This window comes from Kogia breviceps, chromosome 6 (assembly GCF_026419965.1).
Source record: "Kogia breviceps isolate mKogBre1 chromosome 6, mKogBre1 haplotype 1, whole genome shotgun sequence".
NCBI classification, from domain to species: Eukaryota; Metazoa; Chordata; class Mammalia; order Artiodactyla; family Physeteridae; genus Kogia; species Kogia breviceps.
In genome coordinates, this window is record NC_081315.1 from 40,710,421 (window position 1) to 40,736,863 (window position 26,443).

Genomic DNA, 26,443 nt, shown 5'->3' on the forward strand with positions numbered 1-26,443 from the left:
AAAGAGTATTCTTCAAAAATAAATCTCCAAATACATTTTATCTTTAGTGATCAGTGTCTTCAACTACTTTTTACTGTACCAATCTTTTTATGTGTCCAATGTTTTGTGTTTTGTTTTGTTTTGCTTTTTGGCCACGCCGTGTGGCTTGCAGGATCTTAGCTCCCCCAGGGATCGAACCCGGGGCCCCGACAGTGAAAGCCCAGAATCCTAACCACTGGACCACCAGGGAATTATCTTTATGGGTCCAGTGTTCCTAAACACCTTGAATTACTCAATCTCATTTCTTCCTTGAGACTCTTTTCATGTTGATGATAAAGATTAACTTAATAAAAATGGATTTTTTTTTTAAAGACGATGTTGAAGGTAGGAGTTTATTAATTTATTTATTTATTTTTGCTGTGTTGGGTCTTCGTTTCTGTGCGAGGGCTTTCTCTAGTTGTGGCAAGCGGGGGCCACTCTTCATCGCGGTGTGCGGGCCTCTCTCCGTCACGGCCTCTCTTGTTGCGGAGCACAGGCTCCAGACGCGCAGGCTCAGTACTTGTGGCTCACGGGCCCAGTTGCTCCGTGGCATGTGGGATCCTCCCAGACCAGGGCTCGAATCCGTGTCCCCTGCATTAGGAGGCAGATTCTCAACCACTGCGCCACCAGGGAAGCCCCCAAAATGGAATTTTAAACAGTTGTCCTAACCTAAATATTTAAAATGAAAGCTTATACGCAAAAGTCCAGTACTACAATTCTATCTACACATTTTCTAAAAAATTTTCAGTGAAAAAAAAATCTTCTTCCATATGCATTATCATGAGTTCCCCAAAGTCAGATTCTGCAGATGTGTTAAAAATGAAAATCATAAATAAATTTTAAAAATGTAAAAGTTACTATAAAAATAATCATTTAAAACCTAATGAAAACACAGCATCCACATGAGAATTACAACAGACCTTTCAGTGTACTGCACAAACATGTGACATACTATTAAGCAAATATAATTAAGGACAAGGGAGCTGGACTTTTTTTTTTTTTTTTTGGGTAACTTTAGCTGCACATATGGAGCATTTTGTTTCGCTTCTGGTTTACTTTCTTTTAATCAAAGACCCCCACTGTAATGCCTTCACACAGGGCTCAGTGTTGTGGTTACCATGGAAACCATAATTCTGAATGTCCTAACTTGTGTGATTAAAATTTAACACAAAGTAACATTGATAGTCTCCCTCATTTCCACTACCACCAATATCCAATTCTAATTAGTAGCACAATAACTGGTTTGGAAGGAATAAAGAGCTCTGACTACTATAGCCTCACATCGCCAGTTATTCACAGGGAATTTCATGGACAATCTATAGTGATAGCTCTCTTTTACAAAATGCCAGGTTTAAACAGGAATTATTTCTAGTTGACTTTCTAGTCTCCTGTACCAAACAAAGTATATCATTTTTCTTCTTTCTTATACTGTGAGTTTTTTTGAATTCTATATTTATTTCATTTGACTATTCCACTGGAGCAGAAGCTTTTTATAATAATTATACTCGTTTCTATAATTATTACACTACTTTCAACATGGAATTAACTCTTCCAGCTATATTAATTATTAAGATACCACATATGCAAAACCTTTTTATTTAACTGAGGTTTAAAAATTCAACTAGATCTTTCCCCTTTTCTTTCTTTTAAAATGAACCCTCTATTAGAAGCTGATAAACTCTCAGTACTCCATTAAGGAAATATATGCTCTCTTGCTGATTATTTTGATTTGCAGAAAATTATATTGTCTCAGGGGCACACTTGCACTGATCATGTGCCCTGGTACTCATCGCCTCTACTTAAAACTAAGTACAAATTTACTGCATTCGTCAACACAACATTTTAAATCTGGAAATTATACCCTGCCATCCTGACTGAGCTTCTTGTCTACCTTACCATATATAAGAGCAAACATGAATGACATTCCTTCTCACTTCTAAAATCCCAAAGGAAAGTGTTTAAGTTTGTAAAGCAAGAGGGAAGATTTAAATATGAAACATTTAGCACCAGTAAGATACCTCAGTTATTTAGTTCAATGATCTCAGATTTTAGGGTAGAAATTCAAGTTCATGGAAGTAAAATCCTATCTTTAATATGTACTAATAGAACCAGTATTAGTAGTTTTAAGTACTCATTTAGTATTTTTATGCATTACAAAGAGTGACATTTCTCTTATTATTAGTTGATAACTTTTTCTACTTTTACTTACAAACCTAAATACATTAAAAATATAAAGTATATATAATATTTGTAAACTACATCTTGAAAATTAATGCGATTAGCCCAGAAGATGAAATAGGAATAAGTTAATAATTCTGTTATACATTATTGTCTAATATATGATTTATGTCATTTAAAAATTGGATTTCATATGGAAAATAATCCACTTTAAAGATTGCATCTTTAGCCATAAAAACACACTTTCAACATCAATGCCAAACTAGTCAGCAGTGCCCTTTTCTAAATTATATTAATTCCTATTATGAAAAATATAAAAAATCATCTCTATTCCTGTTTCACACAGTTCATATAATGTTATTTATTTATTAGTAAAGATCTGAATACTAACTGAAGTAAGCAATTTTCATTTCGGATATCATGACATTTGAATAAATAATAATTTTAGTATCATTCAATTCTATGGACAATTTCTATTTCCGTATACTTTCTACTTACAAGTGAGGGATTGTCCTGTCCTATAAATGGTCCATTCAGTACTTTTATTTCTAATTAGAATATGTGAATAAATTCAAGTAACCCTAGTATACATTATTCTTTCCTTATGCAATAAGAAAGAAAAAAGGACTGGTGTGTGTGGGGGGGTGGGTGTCACGGAGACAGTTGTAGAAGGAGAAAAAGCACATGCAAAAAAGAAGGGAAAAAGAAAGAGAGGTTTCCTTTATTTAAATGTTCTCTACATCAGATATATTTGCTTATTTAAATGAATATTCGATTTTCACAGATCCTCTGAATATGTTGGTTCATATTTCAAGGGTATACCAAGGAAGTCAAACGTGTTTTTTAAAGAAAGGTGTTCTGTACCAGTGGCTCCATATATGGTGTGAGAGGACAAAACTACAGAGGAAGCCAAAAAGGTGGAGTGGCCAGCCAACCTAGGGAAGCCAGGAAAGGCAGAAAAGAAGATGCTATTTTACCAGGTATTAACTGAATCAGACTAAGGTTGACGGATAGGATTATCATGAATTAAACTTGCTAACCAAGTCCAGATGATGACTTTAAATATGAAATCCTTTGCCATGTTTTAAATGTTAAGAGACAAGAAAAAAGATAACATCTCAATGAAATAAATGTTGTTCAAGTTGAACTATGGTGCCATACATTTACAGAGACTAATAATTCTCACCCTCTGATATCTAATGAAGGGTCTGCTTAAATGGATATTTTCAATCGATCAAAATCCAAATTCAAAGCTAAAATCTCATGTTTTATATGGAATTTTAGATTTCCAAAGGCTGATTTCTTAATAATTTACTTTATCTCATTCAACTACTTCTTAATTTTAACTCTTAGACATTTCACAAAGGACACTGACAAATTTTCAGGATTGTAGTTTCAGTGAAACATTGTTCAATGAATTTTTTCTCAAAGCAAAATAAAATATAGCAAAATTAGCATTACCTTGTTATTTCATCATTCAGAATTTAACCTGCTGGGTGTGATAAAGTCTTCTAAAATAATATGAAGAATGGTTCATTCCAGAGTTTCCAACAGTTCCAGATTTACTTACCTGTTTAAAATATGGTTTGGTATGGTTCTCCAGTGACTGATTTATTACTCATCCATTCTATTTCTACAACTATATATTCAAAGGATCTTTAGAGTACAATACAGAAAAGTAGAATCTTTAAGTTTTAAAATCCCTTCTTTGAAGAAATGATCCTTAAGAGATAAGAGATTCAACACAGACCTCTGGAGCCTGAAAAGACCAGTTACTATTTTTAAAATTTTTACGAGAGATTAGCAACTCCTGCAGTTATTCAAATTTTCCCAAGATAGGTACTCACATGTGGCACTTACAAAACATAAGGAACATAACAGGACTAATCTCAACCAGCATCTTAGAAACAGTGGTGTTCCAGCTCTACAGTGCAAAGGAGGGAAGAAAAGTTGGTGAGGAAATAGACAACATAGCTAACTAGGAATTGAGAGGTAGGAAGATGCTGTGAAATTCACAATTTTCTGGAGGATTCAGGTGGTCTCTGAAGGAGTTTTAAAAAGCAAAACCTCCAGAGATCATGTGCTTTCATATTTTCATATCCTGACATTTGCACCCATTTCCCTTTTGGATATCTTTTTTTTTACTGTTTGGTTTTTAATGCTGACCAGACCACAGAAATGGAGGGTAATTCTGCTTCAATCACATTGGTCCTATTCCTTAATTTCTTTTGTAAAATTATTTAAAATTTGAAATTGAGGAAGTTCTGTGGGAAGAACAAGAAGACAAAATTGTTACGGGGGAAAAAAACAGAATTTATATTAACATGCAAAAAAGAAAAAGTTTGTTGCTTTAAAATTCTAACTTTATACAATTTTGTAATAACTGGTGAATGATGATGTAATGATTTGATGACATTTTGTATATAAGTGAACTGAGAAACTGCACTATTGCTGTTGTTGTTATACATTATTTTACAGTTTTAACATATCTGTATTATATTGGAAACTATGAAATATAAATCTTATTCTACTAAATCAAATTTCCATTCCTCTCAGTGGGTAGTCTCTTCTTCACTAGGTCAATGGATTATTAAAAATTTCATGAAAATATGTTTCCTAGTACCTGGGACATAATAGACACTCAGTGATGTGAATTTGAATGTGAGAAGCATCAAAAACACCAGTCAGGGACTTCCCTGGCGGTCCAGAGGTTAAGACTTCACCTTCCAATGGAGGGGGAGCAGGTTCAATCTCTGGTCAGGGAGCTAAGATCCTACATGTCTTGCAGCCAAAAAAAACAAAACATAAAACAGAAGCAATATTGTAAATTCAACAAAGACTTTTAAAATGGGCCACATCAATAAAAATCTTAAAAAAGAAAAAACACCACCAGTCAAAGCACTGCATGAATACATGTTATTGATGTCAATTTATAAACTAATTTAGTATAGTAAATTTATAGTAACTACATTATACATTAATATAACAACAATAAAATTTCCCTCCTAGATAAGTTAAAGTTGGATGTTACAAAAAAGTCAGTGATGGGGGAAAGCCAAAAGCGTCTTGGTTACTCTTCATATTTACCTATATTATACAATATGTTGTCAGAGATCAAAGCCCTTCAAATGATAAAATACTCAAGAATTCAGTTCAAATGAGTCAACATGGCAATGATTTTCCAATATAAGTCAAAATAAGAACCTCTCCTTCCAGATTAATATAATGGATGTGTTTTAATGTAACTTGATATATGTACATTCTTTAAAAAGTTTCAAAGTACCCAATTTTTGTTGCTCTATGGCATTATCAAAGATAGTAAAAAATGTGGGTTTTTTACTTTAAAGACTTGACCATCAATAATGGCAGAAATGGGCGGCCAGCACTTTGAGTTTGCATTCTAAATGTATTAAAGATGAATATGCATAATCAGAAAAAATCTAATGTTATTTAATTCATTTAAACTTTTTTAGAAGTTTACTTTCTGCTATAACTAAAGTTAAAAGAATTTTGTTACTGGATATCACGTACGTACAGGAAAGGTGGCAAGCATTTGAGTGAAGGGCACAATGTAAGTAGTCCTTCACAAATAAATCCTTTCCCGCTTTAGCTAACATAGGCTATAAGTAAATGCAATTTGGAAATAATCTCAGTTCAGATGTGATCTTCAATTTATGGCGAATATAGTATAGTGGAGACTCCATTAGCTCATTATTCCTTGTTTGTATATTAGCATTAGCCCAAGGTGCTCTTTTAGAAGAAGGGATAAAAAAGCAATTAGTATTACTCTTTCTAAACTAACAGTTGAGCTATTCCCTTCCATATCAATGTTTTCTAAATTGTTTTATATTAAATTTATTCCTTGGCATTCTATTGAAGTTCATGCCAATTAAAATATTTTCAGCTATCACTTTCTTATCTATTACAAATGGGTTGCAGTTGGCTATTTCTTAAGTGAAAGCTCTAATTCATTGTGATATTTTGCTGAGTGGGTTTAACCTATTATAGCCCTAATATTTTTATTATATTTATTGCATAGGATTAACCTATTAGTATATTTTAACTGCAGCTAGGAAACAGTCCAGTTGAGATAGAAAGCACCTGAAATAACATAATACAATAAAGCAAAATTGTTAGAAATGATTTGTAAAGGATTTTGCCCAGGGATAACTTTTCAGAAGCTATATATTCAGCAAAGGTTTTATAATACACTTCCTCTGCTCTTTCCCTATTAGCGATTCTTTTCGAAGGTAGTATCAGAGGGAATTATAGCTACAATATTTACTGATACAGGTATAATGATAAGAAGCATTCATTGTCTTTGGATATTTATTTATGCCCAGAATAAATATCCAAACTTTCATTTTCAACTACTTATCACTAGATTATCCATAAAATGACAATCCAAAATATTACTAATTCAGTGTATTTAATCAGGGATGAAATTAAATTGAAATGAAAAAGAACTCTATTAAAAACTGCATTTGTGGAATAATTAATAACATCAAGGATTTCTTCACTCACGGCTGAGAACACTGAGACACAACATAAGAAAAAGTGTCTACAAAATTCAGTTTCTTCATTCAAATTGACAATGGAGAGTTTACATGATTATACATGCATTACCACCAAGTTTTATAAAAATCTAGCCATTCACAATTTTTGGCAACAAAGCAGCAAACAACTGCTTGCTTCCATTACACTTGTAAGAGGCAATTTGAGAAGCTACTCCCCAGGAATTAAATTTTGTGGATAAACATTTTAGCTAATTGCATTATTGTTATCAGAATATTGAAGGCAGCAACTAAGCCAAACCAAGAAATCCAATTTCTTTCTTTCTTTTTTTTTTCTTAAACAATTAAATTCTCCTCCACTAACACATCTTAGGACTAAAGAAAAAATGCATATAATGTATATGAGATGAACTAAAAAGATATAAAAGAAACTTTTATTTAAGTGTAAAATTTATAATGTTTTAAAGAAGAAAAAATGTAGTCCTCCTGAGCTAAATAAGTTCTAAAGGTATACATTTCAAAGGTTCATATAAAAATTCAGTGGAGAAAGTTCAGTATTTGGAATTTCATCAATGCTGAGAGCACTGGTGTTTGCAAAAAGTTCACAGAAGATGGTAGCTATCAGTTCTAGCCCTGTATTTCATGTTTCTTATCGGATGGTTTTATCCCACCTTTAATGAAACTCTCACACTTCCAAGAGATGCTGCTCTTTAAAAAAAAAAAGTGTCACAATAATAGCACAATATTATTAGGTCTCTACTAAATATATAATAATATTAAAAGGGTCTCTTAATGTACTTAAATTTCCTCAAGTATCTTTACCTAATACTCTATCACCCAGGAAAACTATATTACCCAGAACAAAATATTTACTATTTTCTAAAGAATACTCTAAGAATATCTGTTCTCTTAGGATGTCCATTCTCTGTTCTCCAGTAGTAAAATCCTTCCCATATGCTACCAATTCTGCAAAGCTTTACTAAGGCTTTTTATTCAGAATTACTTACTTCCTTTTTCTCATGTTTCTATTATAGTATTTAGGACACTATAATATATCTAGTTTTACATGTTTCTGTATCCCCAGCTAGACTTGTGATTTTCTCTATGTCAGGACAGCACCATCACTCCGGAACACAGCAGAGGTCTTACACACACCAGACACTAATATAATATGCACTAAATTTTTTAAAAGCAAATTAAAATTAATGTTTTAATCTTTATTCCTCTTCAAGATTTACAATGACATTCTTTAGCATTTGAAACATGTTACTTAATGTAGTAGTTATTCTGCATTAAGCAAATGTAACCAAAGATGATGTTTTTAATCAGTCTCCTTTTCTTGTGATTATATAAGCTTGAAGTTGTTTAGAAAAAAATGCATACTTACTCTGAAAAATGTTGAGAATTTATTATGAAGCCTGTGTTTCATAATTAAGGGGAGGCACTAATTCAATATGTTTTTATTGACATTAGAAATTCCGGAAAAATCTTAAAATACAATTTTCAATAAAGATCTATAACACTAAAAAATGGGGATATCAATGTATATTTACTCATGTAAATACTTAATATAAAACAAAATCCAGAATTTTTCAAATTACTTAACTTTTTAAAAATAATAGGGAAGTTAATGATTCTATAAGTCAAGCTTTCTAGAATACCTAGTGGATTTCTTCCAAGCACCAAAACTGTTTTTCAAAGTTACATGTATATTTTTAAGTCTTTTAAAATATACCGTATATATCCTTGCTTTCTGACAAAGTATGTTAAACACACACAAATGAACTTATCCTTCTCAATGACCCAAGTTCACCACAGAATTGCAGCATCCTATTTTTTTAAGAGCAAGAAGGTTCTTTATGGATAATCTAGTACTACCCTCACTAATTGGACAAATGAGAATACTATAATCCAGAGAGATTATATGATGTGCCCTAGGTCTCACAGCAAGTTAATGGCAAGACCAGGCCTAGAGGGAAGGTAAACTGATCCAGAGGTGTTCCGAATAGGAACCACATTTGTAAAATATATATAATTCAAAGGCTCTTGGATACACATGGAAACTTTGCTCTGACATATAATAGATCCAGACTGCTACATTTACTAATTTTTATGATGACTTCCAGTGGTTATTTGGTCCCCATCCTTAATATATAGATTCATGTTTAGTTTTTAGTATTTCTACTCTTTATAAATTTTATTTTCATCTCCTGGGTCTTGGATGCTAGACGACCAAATTTGTTAGAACATATTGTAAACTATTTTCTCAATGAGGGTCTTTTCTATGTAAAAGGTGCTTTAGTTAGAATAAAACAGTTCATGTATCCAGTGCAGAAACAGTTAAGCTGTGGTTCCTGTGGTTAGTTGTTTGGGGATCACTCACTAAAGGAAAGAAGACACACTCCTAAAGAAAAGTGAAAAATATCATGGAAGGAAAAATCATGAAAGCAGCATTTTCCACTTGGATGATATAATTTTTTCTACTTAAATTCAGACACCAATAAAAGTAGGTCCTGCCATAGTCAAGCTAGTGTTAAAAAATTAACAGCTTAACTTATCACTTGAAGATTAATGTTTTTGCACAACAATTTATATAACAATGTCACATAAAATACAAATAAAATAGAAACAAAATACAGCTAGAAATACAAAATACGAACAATAAAAAATTAATATATACACTTACCACGATCCAGCAACCCCACTTTTAGGTATTTACCCTAAAGAAATGAAAATTTATGTGTGTGCGCGCACACACACACACACACACACACACACACATGGCATATGAATGTTTATAGCAACTTTATATTCACCAAAAATTAGAAACAACCCAAATATCTTCAACAAGTGGATGGATAGTTAAACCTGAGTCACCTATACAACGGAATTCCTCCCAGCAATAATGAATGAATGAATTATTGATATACTCAAAAACAAGTAAAAAAGGCATTATGGTGAGTGAAAGAAGTTAGTTTCAAAAGGTTACTTACTGTATGATTCATTTATATGATATTCTGAAAAATCTGAAAATATAACAATGAAGAACAGAATTGTGGTTGCTAGGGGTTAGAGACACAGGCAGAAAATGACCACAAAGGGGCAGCATGGGGGAATTTTTAGGTGATAGAACTATTTTGTATCCTACTTGTGGTGATAAAAACACAGTTCTATACAAGTCTTAAATCTCGTAGAATTGCATGGAGAAAGCAAAACAAAACAAATACTATAAGCACAGATACACAGATCGATAAACACAGACAAATAACACGCATGGTTGCATGGGTATACACATTTAATAAAATTCCTCCAGTATTTACATACTCCTAAGTAATTTTAAACACATACAGGCAATAAAAAATTTTAAATGTATATACTCAAATTAAAAATTATTTAAAAATCCCTCTCCTGCAAAAAACAAATAAAATCAATAGTCAATAATGAACTATTTTTAGCTTTTCAGCTATGGCACAAAACCCCAATCTATAAATATTTATGGCCTAGAGCAGATCTCTCTATATTCAACATAGCATCCCTGATTTAGGCAGAAAAGACCAGTCTTTTTGAACCATCGTATTATTTTCAGTGCCATAAATTAGAGGCAGCACTGGATAGTTTAAGGTAAAGAAGATCTGGTCAAGTATAAGGTTCAGGACACAAGATTCTGTCCAGGAAACTGCCGGCTCAGGGTTTACCCATCAAAATAAGAAATAATGGAAAGTCAACATACAATTGTCCTAGAGGTTTGATTAAACTAGTGTACTTCCCACATAATGTCCCAATTTAAGATTAACTATTATGTCAGGAAAAAGCTGTATATCCATTTATAGTTTATTCTCAACTAGTCTTTTTGTTTTATTTTCAATGTACTGAGTTAAAAAAAAAAAAAAAAACATGTTCAGGTATTTTCAAGATGAAAAACACTAAAGGAGGTCTGGTTGCATTCCAGTATTACAGTGGACACTACTTTGTTTGCAAAAGCAGGAAAAGTCATAGGTGTCCAAAAAAGAGGAGATGAAGAATAAACTTTGCTTGCTCAGCTAGTCAGTCTCTCTTATCACACAATTTATGTATAATTATTTTGAATGCTCAAAGTTTTTGAATTTTGTTTTCATTATATTTTACTTTCATTTTAGATATTCAGCACTGTTCTGAAATATGAATGTTTCAGGTTTGGGGGGATGAGTGTGGTAAGTTATAAAGTGACATGCTACTATATATAGAAATTGAAATTTGTAACAATTATCAAAGAAAATATATTTTTAATTGAAAATGATTTTCTACCTTACAAAGATTTTAATACAACATTCCCTAAATGGAAGGCTTTTATCAGACATTTAAAATATAACATTTGAAAATGACTAGGTAAAGAAGGTGAGTATTTAGGTAAATTGAGAGCTTGTGGAAATGAAACCTTCTGGAAGGCAATTTTAACAATATGTATCAAAAACTTTAAAAAGAGTCATAAACTTAAACCCAATAATTCCATTGCTAAAAATCTATTCAAGGAAATAATCACTTATATACCAAAAGATTTATATAAATATACGTTTGTCTCAGTTTCTCTCAGTAGTATTTAGGTTGAGTAAAATACAGTAAAATACAATGCTAGTAAGAAGGTACTTGCCCACTTATGAGGCTATGAATGTTTATGTATATTTATTTATTTAAAAAGATAACTAAAAATTTACACAAAAACATTAACTTCTGCTTCCTCTGGGTATGGGGTTATGGATAATAAACTCTTTGTAATATTTCTAAATTTTCTATAATGAGTATACATTGATTTTATAATATAACATCTAATAAATATTTTAATGATTAAATTTTAAATTTTTGATATTTTAGAACAAAAGTTTTAACAAAAATGTTTAGTGAGAAAAGCAAAAATACTGATTCAAGGATATTCAGTAATTAGTTATAACTTCTGTAACCATTATAAACCTCTATTAGAAATAGGTTGTATTTTTGTTTGGGTGAAATAAGTATTATTGTTGTTTTGTATATACTCCATTTGCTATTCTTGCTTCACTGCCCATTCTATGGTTTAGATGGTGGCTGACAACTTTTGCCTTGCAAAACTGACTGGCAGCTATCATTCCAATGCCAGACTTATCTTTATACAAATTTCCAAAGGTCACCATTTATGCATGTAAATTCTGAAGGGCACTAACTATACAGCTGACAGATTCTGACAGCCACTTTATCTCCAAGAATGGGATAAGCAGGGATGACTGTCTGAATAATTAATGTGTTTTTGCTCTGCCCATGGCCAGTTTCTACATCCTGCACTTTGACTGTGGTTTTGAAATTAATTAGAAAATGTAATTTCATAGGAAGTCAAAATATTTTTTAATTCCTATAAACAATTGGGTAAGAAGTGAGACATTAATGACCTTCAGTTTAAGGTGTTGTAGTTTTAGAGATTATTTCTACCTAAAGATAAAAATTAACATCTAGCTCTGGACTTTATTTCTTTAAAACACAAGCATTATTATTTATGTGAAACCATTAATTATTTCTGTAAAAAAACACACTCAAAGAACACTGCTCCCTAAAGCTCAGTAAAAGGCGTCACCATCCATGGGTTTGCCAGTCTCAAGCTTGAGACTTGTCCCACTGAGACTTCAACCCTCACTAATCAAATACAATCACTAAGACTTGTCAATTTTACTTTTTTTTTTTTTTCCCCCCGGTACGCAGGAGTCTCACTGTTGCGGCCTCTCCCGTTGCGGAGCACAGGCTCCGGACGCACAGGCTCAGCGGCCATGGCTCACGGGCCCAGCCGCTCCGCGGCATGTGGGATCCTCCCAGACCGGGGCACGAACCCATGTCCCCTGCATCGGCAGGCGGACTCTCAACCACTGTGCCACCAGGGAAGCCCGTCAATTTTACTTTTTTTTTTTTTGTTGTTTTGTTTTTTTGTTTTTGTGGTACGCGGGAGTCTCACTGTTGTGGCCTCTCCCGTTGCGGAGCACAGGCTCTGGACGCGCAGGCTCTGCAGCCGTGGCTCACGGGCCCAGCCGCTCCGCAGCATGTGGGGTCTTCCCGGACCGGGGCACGAACCCGCGTCCCCTGCATCGGCAGGCGGACTCTCAACCACTGTGCCACCAGGGAAGCCCCAATTTTACTTTTTAAACACATAGTCTCGAATGTGTTACTACCACTCGATCCCCGGTGTTGTTGCCTTAAACCGGATCTTTATAATTCCTTACATGAGATATTGCAAATATTTCCCAGATAATCCTCCTTTCCTCTAGTCACACGGCCCCCCACACTGCCTGCTTCCAGAATTAACTTTCTAATATCCAAATCCATGAGCAAGGCCAGTGGTACAATATAAAAGACACATAAAAGTAGAAATTAAAAGGATGCTGTAAAGACGAAATATTTAAAATCCATTAACTAATGGGATGAGACAATATACAGAATTGTGTCTAATGTGGTATTATATGATCTGGAGAAAAATAAAGCAAGAGAGGAGGGCAAGGAGTGTCCCCAGACAGTCTCAATTTTAAGTAGGTTGTTCAAGGAAGGCTGCCATGAGAAGAGGATATTTGAAGCCTAGGAAATAAGCCATGGGTGTGACTTGGAGAGTGTGATTCGTAGAAGGAGCTAAGGCTCCTTCGTAGAGCGGCCTCTTGTGTTCTGCAAATGGAAATGATGTCTGCAGTGCAGGGGACGTTGAGGGTAGAAAGAGGTTCTCAGGGCTGTACAGTGAAAACAGTGGAGCAAGAAAAACAGGAGAATGTTGTAATTCTCCGGCCACGACGGGATTGCAATTTGGATCAAGGTAGCAGCCGAAGAGGTGCTCAGTAGCTAATGAATGTGCAATGTAGGTGAAAGAAAATTCAAGATGCACTTCAAGCATTTGTGCCTAAGGAATTGGAAGAATGGAGCCATTAACCAAAATTTGTGTGGGCATGATGTTCCTTAATTGGTTTTATTATTTTGAAAACTTGATTTGACGCTTTGTGGTTGAATCTATACTAAGAGGTCATTTATGGTGGAAAATATATCTTCTCCAGTATATCCTGCCTTAAAGGTTCAAAAACTTATAGTTTATTTTTAAAACATTAAGTGCTTATAAGTGCTTAAATATACCTAGCTGTATCCTAAATGATATCCTAAATGATAGACAGTTTTGTTAATCCCATATTTCTAATAAAGAAATGGAAACAGCGAGAGGATAAGTAACACCCTGAAGGTCATATATAGAATCTGTTTTCAAAACCTGACCTCTTTAGTCTGCTTCCTCTCAGGTGTTTTTTGTTTTGTTTTGTTTTTTTGTATTTTGTTTCTAAAGAAGAATTTAGAGTTTCCCGGGGCTGATAGTGGTGGGAGAGAATGAGTACAAAGGGGCACAAGAGAACTGGGGGTGAAGGATATATTCTATATCTTGATTTTGGTGGTACGTTCTCACACAACTTTATGCATCAAAATAGAATTGTACATTACATAATTATATATCAATAAACCTGATTTTAAAAAATAATCTAACAAATAGCATAAATTAATGCATGCTGGAAAAACATATATTTTGTCCAAAGGCAAAACAAAACTCTCATACTACATAATTTGTTCTAATACTTTTTTTTTCTGGTTAAAATAATGTTTTTCATGTCATCTTCCAACAGTATTTGGTGATAAAGTAATTCAATTTTATTTGTTGCCATATAATTTATCTTGTGTGATTTCAACCATTTGTACCACAGCAGGAAGAACTAAGGTTTTTTCCAATGATTTCATTCCTTCCCCCCAGGAAATCTCAAATAAGCCTTCTAAACATTTATCATAAATTTAGTGAAAATTTGTAAATGATTAGATTGAACATGACTTCAAACATTGCTGAAAAACCCAGAGAGGTGTGCACTTGTGTTCCAGATGTTATTAAAAGTCTTGCTATTAATGATGCTGTGTACTATCATTAACTTATACTACAAGACAAATATGTCCTTAGGCCAAGTTTAATCACATATGGTATGAGATTATTTTGTTTTTGCTATCCTTAATAAATCTGAGTAGCTTATCAATGTTTATCATATAATGACTGAAAATATCCCTTAACAGGAATAGAGAAAACACCAGCTCTACCATTTTTTATTGTTGACTTATGCATGTATTGTCTAAATATGAGAACCAGTCTAGTTTAAATTTGGCAATAATTATATTTAATGCACTTATCCAAACTCATGTAACATCAGTACACTAAAATACTCTTAAAAACAAACACTGCTATCAAAATCCAATGAGATATCATTTGACATCCATCAGAATGGCTATAATTCAAAATGACAATAACTTTTGACTAGAATATGATGAAATTAGAACACTCATACATTTTAGTGGGAATGTAAAATGGTATAGCCACTTTGGAAAGCAATTTGAAAGTTCCCAAAAGATAAAACATGCAGTTACCATATGACCCAGCAATTCCACCCCAGGTATATACCTACGAGAAATGAATACATATGTCTACACAAAAACTTGGATGTAAATGTTCATAGTAGTATTACTCATAATAGCCAAAAAGTATTAAAAAAAACCCAATGTCTGTCAACTGATGAATGGATCAGCAAAATGTGATATTATTACTATTATCCATGCATAAAAAAATTAAGTCCTGATTCACGCAAGGGTGAAACTTGAAAACATTACATTAAGTGAAAAGGGCAGATATAAAAATATTGTATGATTCCATTTATATGGTAAATCCATAGCAGCAGAAGGTATATTAATGGCTGCCAGGGGATGGGGTGAGGGAGGAATGAGAAGTAACTGCTTGTGAGTACAAAGTTTGTTTTAGGAATGAAAAAAAATTTCTAGATTAGATACTGGTGACAATTACACAACTTTGTGAATATACTAAAAACCACTGAATTGTACACTTTAATAGGGTGAACTTATGGTACATGTATTATATTTCAGTTAAAAAACAAGGAAGCAAACATTGTCAATCATTTAACACTGTAAAAATTCCTACAATTTTCCAGAAATTTCTTATGTGGGGCCAGTAGCAGTCATTATATTAAATATCATAAGGCCTTTCTTTCTTATATTTCTTAATGAAAACAAGTATCAGGAGAGGTTCTGAAATTTCTTCTCACAACCTTACAGATACCCTTGAGCACTCCATAGAGACAGCTTAATGGAAAATTAAGCATTCGTCTGGCAAACATGATATATTACATGAGCTGCTCCAAATCTACTTTTCCAGACTCATATCTTAACGTTGTTCTACCACGTGTGTAACCCTTCAGCAACAGAGTAAATATCAATCCTTCAGTGGCCATCCCTTGCTCTATATGCTCTTTCACAAGCTGTTCTGTTAGTCTGGAATGCATGACCTCACCTTCTCTGTCTCAACAACCTCCTCAGTGAATTTCATAGCCTCCATGAAGGTTTCAAGAGCCTCTAGCAAAAGTGAGCTGCTCCCACGTTTGTTTCCTTAGCAGTTTGCCATTGACCCTTTTAAAATGTATATAATAATTTCTATAGAGCTTCATATCTTTCCCACCAGCATTTAATTTCTCCAGAGCAAGACGTCTAAGTTTTGTTTGGCTTAATTTTTTTTTTTTTAATGATTCAATCAGCCTATTTTTAAAAAAATGATTCAATCAGCCTAAATTTATTTCTTTCACTAAGTACCAAAAAACCCATTTTATTCAAGTCAGTAAAAGAATGTCTGTACAATTTATCTGCCAACATATAGATAAGCTAGCAAATACAAATAAAGTAGATTCAATCATATCTATTCTGGAAAAGAGGGATAATATTATTTGTTTGCATTTGTGAATGTGTGCAGAAGAAAGCAGTGACAAAGAAATTAAAACAAAAATATCTAAAAGAAGAGACATCAAGGGGAAAATTTAGTATCTACAAAGGTGAGTGTAACGTTTTTATAATCTTAAGTTAGTACGCTTAGAGTAAAAAGAAAAATACAGAATCTTTGAAAATAGGTTTATAATGATTTATAATACATACAAATTATATTAACAATTCAAAATTAAATGAACATGATTTTAATATAAAGAAAATAATTTAAAAGTTATTTCTACTTTTAAGCTGCATATTTATAAGAATTTACATTTTAGAAATTACAAAATTGCTTTAAGGAAGTTAACTTTAGTAACTTTAAGGAGAAAGGAAATTCCAATTTATTGTTGATTGATTAATATAAAGGCCTGTTTAGCCTTCAAATGATTGCTGAAGAAGACGCAAATATGTGTACTGGACTAAGGTTATACACCTTGAAGTCTCTTATGTTGCACTCTGTAAATATATTTGTGATAAATTAAAAAACTTTTGAGAAGGACGTGCTTTATGTTAAACAGCTTGGTCTATAAAATGCATACATTTTATTTCCTAGTATTGACATTCACTATCACAGATATGTAATTGAGAGTAAATGGAATGAATTAAGCAAAAATGGCTTTAATGAGCTGTGTCATATACATGTACTAATTTCTTAAAAATCTGAATAGTTATTCCATATTAGTTAAGAGAGTAAGACAGCGATGTGTCTTTTAAAAGAGGTAGAAAGCTACTGAAATTATTTATTTTTAGTAGCTCATTTATTTTTCATATAGCTGGAGTACACTTCCCCACAACAGCAAATACTTTGAAGTGTATTATTTACATTTTTGTTCACAAGAAATGTTTATTTTCCAAAAATGTGTAAAATTTCATTTCAGTAGCCCATTAAATACGTTAAATTTTCAATATGATACTTATAAAAGCAGATACTAACTTGAATATAAACATATTAAATACACTTTGAAATTACTAACAATCATGATTCCCAACAATAATTTAATAATTACCTTAATTTGCTCTTCAGTTGCTAAAAATCCATGTTTTTTTCCTCCGATTTACTGAACATTTAAACATTTCTGTAAAAAAAAGTTAATTAGATGATGAGAAAAAATATACATTTTATTTTATGGTTATAGTTGTAGGACTACTTGAATAGACTTGTGTATTTCTTATTGTTTGTCAAGTGTATTTTTTCCCACAATGCGTGAGGTATAGCAGCAGAACCATGTGTAAAAACGAATTTCAATTTACATGTGACCTATATTCCTACACCATAACATTTACTATAATGTTCACTGGGAAAAGTGAATGAATTTGATAGGCATGGAATTTAAATATTTTCCTAATTCAATGAACACACAACGTTTTAAAATAAATTCTGAGATTTCCAAGAAATGTTCTGGTTTCTTGCAACAGGCACTTCTAGCTAAGATCCTGGGTGAGTTTAACCACTTATATTACTAGAACTGTTTTGAGAAAAAAATCAGAGGAAGACCTTACTATATATCTCCCTACTCTATCCTACATATACACACAAACACAAAAAATACACATGCTCTCTGTATTCATATATAAATACAGAGGCTATGATTACAATAATTTAGACAATTTCAGATTTTAAAAATATTAGAAAGGAATAAACAATAATATGACAGTTTACTTAAATGGTAGATTTTGGTCTTCATTTTCTGTAAATTACCATAGCATTTTCTATTTTTGTTATTATTAAAATAATATCAATGTCAGACATTTTACCAAAAAAGGAATAATGTAAAGACATATATATATATATTAAAGTATATATATACTTTATATATATAGTATACTTTATGTATACAAATAAAGTAAATTGTAAAAAGGAGTAACATCCTTCAAGGTATTCTCTTTGAGATTTCAGTGTTTTCTAAGTGTTATGTAACTGGTCCTATCAACTTTAGAATTTTCCAGTGAGTCCATTTAATGCTTTATACAAGCGTCACCTGTATTAATTATTATGATACTTAGAAATTATTACACTATTAGTAGTATTATGCTATTAGCAGAAGGGTAAGTAATCATGTACATGCCAAAACAATGACAAAATCTATTACCTATTCTAGAATCTTGTCCCCCAAATGGATAAGGAATTAGATACAGGCAGAAAGTCATTAGCATAAAACTAAAATTGAGTTCTCCTTTACAGAATCACTATTGATTACCATCAGATATGTATGAAAACAAATTAGTGGAAAAATATTCACTAGTAGAATCATTATATTTTGTTTGAACATTTTAAAACATTAAAGCAATAGAACTCGCTGTATTTTTTCCAGTGAATATCTACCCATATTTGGCCAATCAGTGAGGTTTTGTACAAGAGCAATCCAAGTCCATATTTGAATGGCAGATTTGACCACTTGAACAGGAACCTGAAAGCAATTCTTTCATCAACGTCTTGAATTTCCCTGTACAACTCTTCTTTCAACAAATTGAATATGTTCCTTGAATAATTATTGGCTAAAATACCAATAAGGTATTTTTTCCCTGTTTTTTGAAGAAAAAGCATATCCCACCTTGTAAATATTCTACATATCTGGGCAATCATGGGTAATGACAGCACAGGTTCTCTTCCAAATATCCTCGTGCTTTAGATCTTTCTTCTCCCATTTAGGAAATACATCCTGAAATCCAAACATAATATTCCACAACATTCTCCCTGATAGCACCAGACCCACTATGCCACAGACAGAGCCAAGCAGATTTTCCCTGATGCTCTGTTACCTCTTTGTATATTCTTCTATTTTCCTGAACCCTACATTGTAATGTGGATTGTTTGAGAACAGGGACTGTGACTACTTCTTCAATTTCCATTACACCTCCCTAAAGAACAAAGCCCCTAATACAGCCTCAAAAATGCTGACTGGGTGAACAAAACAATTTTTTAGTTAAAAATTAAAATTATTAATTGGAAACTGTCTGTATTGACCTTACATAAATTGAGACCAAGAACAAAAGTGCACCATTATAGGTGCCTTTGATTTTGTTTGCATAACTATCTCTGTAGGTCATATTTCTATTGATACAGAAGAACAGAGATTCTCCAACTTACAGTTTGGCTATTCAACATCTCAGTACTTCACTCAATTACAGCCACTTAAGGGACTCAAGAGTTGTAGACAACTCAGAGGAAAGAACAAGAACACACAGGGTCACTTAGCCTCCTAAGAGGAGGAAGGCCAGGTCTGAGGTAAAACACAGAAAGGAAAAGAGGAGTGGACAGGTAAAGGGAATAGAAAAGCAGAGAAGTTCAAGAAAAGGTATATCAAATGACACTGTTCTATCAGTATAAAGTAATAAGGCTTTTCTAATTAGTAAACTTGCTTTTTTAATTAGTAAATTAGAATTTACTAATTTCCTTTCTAGTTAGTAAACTTGTCTAAAAGGCATTTTAAAAAGAAAAGCCACTGGAATTATTTTTGAGCAATGTGACAACTTCAAAGGAAAACACTCATGGAGGATATAAGAATTTGATGAGTTTATATTTTCATTTTTTCATTACTGTTCGAAAGTTATATAAAAAGCAATTCCCAAGCAAGTATCACAATTCACTCTAGGTTTTAAGAATTAGATGGAAATACTTTGGATATGAATACTAGATTGCTTTAATTAAAAATTAAAAGTTAAATTAGTCCATGCTTTAGATAAAATGTAAACAAACACATATATAAGATATCAAAAATGGAAATTAATATAACAATAAAGTTTGACTCTCCAATTTTAAAAAAATACATGATAAATATGAATGTTCAAGGTAAATTTTCTAATACTGAGCTAGCAATTGTAAAAAGTAGAGCAGCTTCCTCCCTTCCTTCCTTCCTTCCTTCCTTCACTTAGCAATTAAATATTTACCCTGTGTCAAGGCACTGTTCTAGGTACTACGGTTTCAGAAGTGAAGTGAACAGACAAAAATATCACTTATAGAGTTTACACATCATTCTCAATGAGGATTAAGACAGAATGAGAAAAAGAGAGAAAGAGAAAAAGAGAAAGTCTGATTTTATATTCTTAAGACTTTTAGAAAAATATTTTTAAGTTTTAAACACTATTTTCTGAACAATTTATATTCTCATTTAACTTAAAAAATTTTAAGGACTAAAACACTTTATTTATATTCTCATTTAACCTTTACAAAAATCTTCTGAGGTTGGTAAGAATTCTATCTTCTTTATTTTACAAATAAATATTCTAAGACACTAAGTGGTAAAATCAGAATTTGATCACAAGTAGTCCAAATTCAGAGTCTATACCCTCAAGCTTCTCAAATAGCATTATACTGACTATTACCGTCCATATATGTTACGAGGATGTTTATAATGGAAGGCAGAAAACAAGCTTCCTTAAATGAATTTTTCAGGAAATAGTCATCTCAGAATTTCCTAACATTGATGACTATTACGAGGCACATTCACATTCTGATATTTAAATGAGATTCCCCAGGAAATCTCAGTAAAAATAAGTCTGGAATTAAGAGGAAAAGACATTTTATTGTCTTTGTCCATGTGGCATTAATTCCAAAAGTATCTGACATCTTGTACTGAACTGTCCAGGAAAGGTTCATGAAGAAATAAAGAAGCGACATGTACAAATATATTTTTAAAAGATCATTCTGGTATCAGTTAATAGATGGTCTGCAACCTAAGATGACAGTGCTATTTTTAAAAGATCAATGAGAGCTGAGATTTTATAAAAATACAATGAATCAAAGAAGTCATTATAAGGCAATATTTTTGTCTATGAGAGCTAGTCTTTCAATCATTTTCAGAATTAAACAAATAAATACTGGTGCCACAATTTATTATCTGTGAAAGGAAGTATATGGCCTTCATACTATCATTTAAAATTATTTGGAAGTTAAGAAAATATAAGACAAAGCTCCATAAATAGATACATTACAGAATTATTAACATTCTATCTCCATATCTTCAACTTGCCTTCAAGTGTTACCTCTTTAGCTGTAATGTTCAAATCATTTTTCCAACTACCCCCTTTCAGTCTTCCAATCTATTAGTCTATGAGTTATCTTCAAATATTTTCTACTTTAATTCTTTATTGATAACCATCACCATATACCACCATATTATTCTCTCTGCAGTGTTTAGATTTGTTTTTTATCTCTATTTCCATTAACATAATCATCCTAGCCACGTGAAGCAGGCAGAGGCAAAAATATTCCTATTTTACAGGTTAGAAAGCTGCAACTCAAAAAGATTATCATGGTTATCAAGTAATAGTGCCAAAACAAGAATCCAAAGCATCTGACACTTATTTGGCCACCTGCTACTACATGTTGTCACCACTGGCCCCCATAACTGCCATACTACAACAGCACCTTGGTACTCTTAGAGCACGATTCTATCCCCTTTTAAATCTACCTTGAAAACAGTTAACAGAATCATCTAAGACCTCATTTCCTCAGTAATCCAAAAATGCACCCTATTGCTTTCCATAGAGTCTGGCTTTCAAGACCCTCTATAGGATGACTACATTCTTTTCCATTATAAACATTTTTTGACACTACTCTACTCCATTAAATAGAATTTCCCCATCAGCCAGCTTGGGTTGCTGGCTTGTTCCTCAGAGAGATTACAGCTCAGATAGAGTAGCTTGTTAAGGTAAACTCCATGAATTTAGCCTCAACACTTTGAGCACAAAAACATCTCTAAATTCCTGGTGCATTTTAACTTGAGAGACAAAGTTTTGTTCTAAATGCACCATATTTTTCACATGTGATAGTTTAGAGGCCCCAAGAATGTATGCTATTTTATAAAGGAAAGTACCTTAGGATAGACCTCTAAATCAATTATAAAACTGGACAAAATTGCCAAAAACAACTATTTCAGGACAATGGAAATTGACTAGTCATATAATAAATTAAGTGCTTATGCCAGAAAAACTACTCTGCTTTTGGTAAGAACAGTAGGGATGCTGTGGCATTTTCACCTAGGAATTATACCATCTTTCTCCCAATTTAAAAGAATTGAAATCATACAGAGTGAGTTTTCTAACCAAAACAGAATTAAATTCAAAATAAAAAAGACATAAGTTTTGGAAATCCCTAAATATTTGGACTTTTTTAAAAATGTTTTTTCTAAATATCCCATTCATCAAAGAAGAAATCACTTAAAACATTTTCATCTTAAGGAAAACTAAAGCACAACATAACAAAATTTATGAAATGCAGCTAAAGTAGTGCTTAAAAGCAAATGTATAGCTTTCAACATCTATATTAGCAGAGAAGTTCCCAAATCAACAACTAAAGCCTCTACCTTAAATGGAAGTAAGAAAAGAAGAGCAAACTCAATGCCAAGTTAACAAAAACAAGGTAATAAAAAAGGAAAGAATGTGTAATGTTGACTGAAGACTGATGTTAAAATGAAAACACTCCCGCTAAATATTTATTTTACGTTATGAAAAATCCCATCCCTTCTCTAGCCCTTTGTATCTTCATTTTTAATGTGGATAAATTAGAATAAATCACTTACAAACTTCCTCCTCATGGAAAAAATATTACATATTATTTGGAACAGCCAACAGATCTACAAAGGATATAAATAATATACAGTACATGGGCAACTCATAGTTCATTGGGGGAAAGGACTGCAGACAATCCAAAACCGGGAATAATCCTCAAAGCTCAAGCAATGTATTACCCAACAGTTTTACTTATAAAATGCTGAACTTCTTACATTTTGTTTAAATGAATATGAAAATAAGTTATAATTAACCCAAGACAAGGGAAGAAATTTATTCTGGTGACAGTCAGTTTGGCTGCCTGCATACAGAAGATAGGACTGGGTAGGACAGGATAAGATAAAGTAGAATAGGATAGGATATGGTAGACAAACAGAAGGGAAGGGGAAAACCCTTAATTAGTGTCTCCTGTATACCCAGCCTCTGTAGTTAATAACAAGGATTAGAATAGTGTACACAAAGTTCTTACTTTCACAGAGAACAGTTTTTATTTATTAAAATCAAAACCAAAAATAGGACTTTTACTTCATTTGTAATTCAATTATATAAAGATTGTTTCTGCCCCACAGATATGGTAATTTCCTGATTAATCAGAAGTTCATGGAATATGTAACACCAAAATTCTCATCTTGGTTGAGGCGTTGTACTTGAGTGGTAATTCCTTCAGGGGTCTGTTTCTGCTGTACTCTTTTGGCCTTGATAAAGATACTAAAAGGCAAGAACATTATTCTCTCCCAAGTTTTTGTACCCACAAGCACCTCTTTCTTCGGGCTTGGCCTTAGAACTGAGTCACAGATGCTTTAGCTTGTTCCTATGTAAGGACCTCTGCAGCTATTGCCCTATGGCATAATAAGGGAAAAAAATGTGACCTGCTGTGAATAATTCACCATCAAAAGGAGTTCAAGCACTCTGTCACTTACAGGAAAAGGAGAAGCTTCCTATGATGGGAGAAGAGATGGTAAAATATACAACAGATGTGACTATGGAAAGTTAGAAGCAATACTTAGAAAAAGACTCAGTTCATAATGGAAACTCTGTGTGGGGAAGATGGATTAATGGCTGAGGGAAGGAGGGTTTCCTGCTTTCCCTTTAACATTTCTGCATTACAAGTAGTCATCAGCCCATTGCTCTAACCCTAAGAAGAGTTGGTGAGATTCCAGGAAGATTATTTCCTATGCAATGTATGCTCTTTTCTTTCCAATTCTTTCTTTTCATCTGTGTTTTTAACCCTCAAAAGTGGCTATGTTTTAACTATAATAACACATATTTGCATCCTGATCATGATTTCCAAGTTCTACAATAAAAGGAGTTATTTAGCTTCTTTCACTTATAATAAAAAGTGCCTATTCTCTATACTTTTAAATAATCATTTTCTGGTAGAACACACTGAAATCCACTTCATTACTTATATCATGAAGTATTAATTGTTAAAAAAATACACATTTATATGTTCTATGACAGAACAGTTCAAAATAACTTGAACAGTTTGCTTTATAAGTAATGAAAATATAACAGTAATTGAGTACCCAAGAAGTTTTATTAAAAAGAGGATTATTTAGATCAATATCCATTTGTTTCAACTTCAGTAGCAATATAGCAAATTTTGAATAATAAACATATTTTTCAAATACAGGAGTTAGAAAAAATGTGGTCTCAGAATTCCTGCTAAAATACAAAACTACGGTTCACAAATTATATAGAATTAATTTAATATATACATCAACCAAGTGATATTGATTGTTATTGCTTCTCTTTATATACTTTAAAGCTCATAATGTTTCCTTTTTTTTTAAGGTGGATTGCAAAAAGAAAAAAAGTACAGTTATATTGTTTTCTATAAGATATGTATTTTTGAAAGGTTGCATACGAACTAATTCATTTTGTATGTATTGCAGATATTTGATATTTAAATGACCTCTAAATAATGTTTAAATACAATGTATAGTAATTTTTAAATACAATGCATAATAATCAACTTTCAGTGTATATTATTTAAACACTCTACAATCAATCCATCTCGTTTCCTTTGACACCAGTCAGACACCAGAGCCTAACCTGAAACATGGGTGCTAGAACAGTATCAATCAGAATAACTTGGGGAGTACACGCACTGATTCATATGAGAATTATCTCAGAATTAAGGATTAGGAAATCTTGTCAAGTTTTATCTCATGTTCAAAATTTAAACAAGAAACTTTAAAATGCACTGAAGCGGAAATGCTGAAATATGAAAAGATATTTTTCTTTAAATATTATCCTATCCTTAATTATCAGGTTTTCAGTTGACAGAAATGTACTTTCTCTTCATGGCTAATTTAGACAATTAAAACGGTTTAATCTCAAACGATTATAAATAAGGAAAAGAGCCTAAGAACAAGTTATTGTGCCAACTCATGCTACCAAATACTTTCAACAGACTCATGAATGAATTTTTTTTAAAAAGTTACTGAACTTTTAAATACTTATGCAGTTTCTGTCAGTTCCAGAAAAATGATTTTTATCTCCAATATCTGTGAGGCCAAATTGTCAGCTGATATCAATCCCAAGGAAAATCCAATATGCCAGAATCCTCACAGAGTTTTACTAACGATGAGGACCTGGCATCTAATGAAGTGTTCTCAGAGGTTTAAAAGAGTTCGGATTGCCAAGTCAGACACAGAATCTCAGATGAGCTTTTTCCAAAAATCCTCATTCCACTGATCATTAAAAAAAATCAATAAATGTATTCTAACTAAAGTTTAAAAAGCCTCTGAGAAGCAACCTCTGCCAAAGTCTTTTGGGGACATTCCAACTGTGCAGGGGGCAGGGTGTGGGATCAAAAAGCAGAAAGAAAGAAAGAAATGCTTCTGCACAAGTGAAAAAAAAAAATATCTGGCTGCAGGACTAAAAGGGAATAGCTTACATATCAAATATCAGATTTCCATTGCACTGCTACTCTGCTTTCTCCTCCTTCTTTCTGTTCCATTCTTATACTTCCTGTAGTTCATTGCATGCAGCTTTATTTCTCACTTTGTATAAGATTTCAAGCAGAAAATCTTGAGTACTAAGATCTTTAAAACGATGTGCTTTATATGCCACAGTAAAAAGTCCCTTATCACGAGACTCCACCATCTGGAAATCAGATCAATCTAACATACAGTCCTTAATCAAGAAACACGTTTAAAAAAGAAAATAGTCACACTGCACTAAAACTCAATGCACTTGACTCACAGACAGGCGCTCGGTCAACACTTAGTTATTCTTTATTTTCTATAGAGTTCTATCAAGTAGAAATCAGAAGCAGAGGCAGCACAATGACAGACTAACCACCACCACGAATACCTGAAGCTCTGAGGAAAAATGAAATCTACCTAAAAAGAACCTTGGAAACTATTTTATTCAAATTATCAAACATTTGGAGTTTTGCC

The 26,443-nt window shown here is 32.6% G+C and overlaps 1 protein-coding gene across 12 annotated transcripts in view; it reads right to left on the reverse strand.

Annotated features, from left to right (window-relative positions):
• The window catches only part of ADGRL3 (adhesion G protein-coupled receptor L3), an 861,986-nt gene that overhangs the window by 672,339 nt on the left and 163,204 nt on the right, over window positions 1-26,443 (reverse strand). For 11 of the 12 annotated variants that reach the window (XM_067035741.1, XM_067035740.1, XM_067035739.1 and 8 more), the window contains exon 2: window positions 17,534-17,602. The exons of the other annotated variant lie outside the window; for it this stretch is intronic. The gene's annotated coding sequence lies outside the window, so the exon portion shown is untranslated. The remainder of the gene's footprint in view (window positions 1-17,533; window positions 17,603-26,443) is intronic. 12 annotated transcript variants of the gene reach the window in all.